The sequence below is a fragment of the Stylophora pistillata genome, chromosome 3, assembly GCF_964205215.1.
Source record: "Stylophora pistillata chromosome 3, jaStyPist1.2, whole genome shotgun sequence".
Lineage (NCBI taxonomy): Eukaryota > Metazoa > Cnidaria > Anthozoa > Scleractinia > Pocilloporidae > Stylophora > Stylophora pistillata.
In genome coordinates, this window is record NC_142521.1 from 12302384 (window position 1) to 12304035 (window position 1652).

The following is a 1652-nucleotide window of genomic DNA, read 5'->3' on the forward strand; positions in this document are numbered from 1 at the left end:
AATCTTCATAGATAGTGACAAATTTTCGTACACTGTGTAAGCACTGTACCAGATACATTACTTGATCACAAAGTGTTAAAAACTAGTTGTATGCTAATGTGAAACAAATCACTCAATGTCCTTTTCTCTAGAAGTCATTTTGCTCTTTAATTTTAAATTTGTTTGGGACAACTTACTTACTCCTTTATTAATCAATTATGTATAAGGTCCCTAAGCCTCTAAAAGAAAAAAATACGTATGTTAATATTCACGTTAACAAAAGTTAATCAAGCTTCTTTTGACACATTTCTACTGAAATGACTTTGAGTAGGTCCATTTGAGCAAACTGACGTAGATTGCGCGTAGTATGAAGTCCCACGCAAAGACCAGCAATCTCAGGCAGCGTACAAATCACGGCGTCTTGTTAAATTTGCTTTTGATTTTCATAAGACTTTTTCAGCTCGAAACCTTCTAATATAAGTTCGGTATCGCACTTTTGTCACTATCGCCCTCTCTGTGCGAGGTGACTGCATATCAATAGCAAAGGAATTATGTCGCCGAGTTCTTTGACAACAGAGGTATTCAACAACCAAAGATCCTCTTTATTGTTCGTCAAGACTGTTATGGATCAATACTCAGCTATTGTCATGGATACGGCACTAGACAGTCACAGGTTGAGTCGGGGGGGGGGGATTTTAAGGGTTAATGGTAACCCCAACGAATGCACAAGAAAGAATGTAGTTTTCCCACACGGTTGGTGCTTCGAGACACCAAGTTTCAAGGGTCACTGCCCACAGCCCGTTTGTTTTGTGTATTTATCTCCCAATATCAAGTTGAGCGTCGACGTTGAAATAACACGCATAGTGCAATTTATTTTGGATCTCATATCACCTTCTCCTTTTATGATTCTACTTAACTCCCACTTCATAAATAAACATAGCAATATTTCGTGTGCGACGTGTGGAATGATTCTGTGGCGATTTTTAAGTGGCAAAAATATTGTCTTGTTTAATATTCAAACACGGTAAAAAAAAAAACTAAGACACAAGCACAATACATTAAAAACCACGAGAATTTAAGAAAGCAGATGAGTTTTTAAGTTTTCCGAACGCTGAAGCGTTTTGGTTGATTTAAACAGCTGCTGCAATCGTCGGCTAAATTAGCAAACACTGAGATTTACTTTGATAGCCTCGACGTCAAATTTTTGGATGAAACTCAACGAAGTATTTGACTGCGTTACAACAATGTTTATTCTGTGGCCCCAGTGAAATGCAAACGGAAATGTTCAGCCAACCTCGAAACACGATAGTTCATTAGAAAAATGTATTTGGGGTAAACTTGGGGTGACATTATGTACATATTATGAATAAAATGAAGTTTAGTCTCATTGTAGACGGGTTTAATATTCAGTGCCAGTCTTGAAGATATCTGGCATTCACAAACCTTTATTTGTTTTCGCGTATTCTCGCGCATATGTTTTAAGGGAAGTATGCATTGTTCATAAATAATATTGGCCCAAATTGCATGTTCTGTCTCGTATTAACCATTGTTATCTAAAAAAGTATGGGGTACTAACAATAGAAATAAAAGGCATAATGCACCAGGCATGTATTGTCACTTACTCTCCCTACCCACGCGCTAACTAAATCTGCCTTCTTGACCCCCCCTTTTCC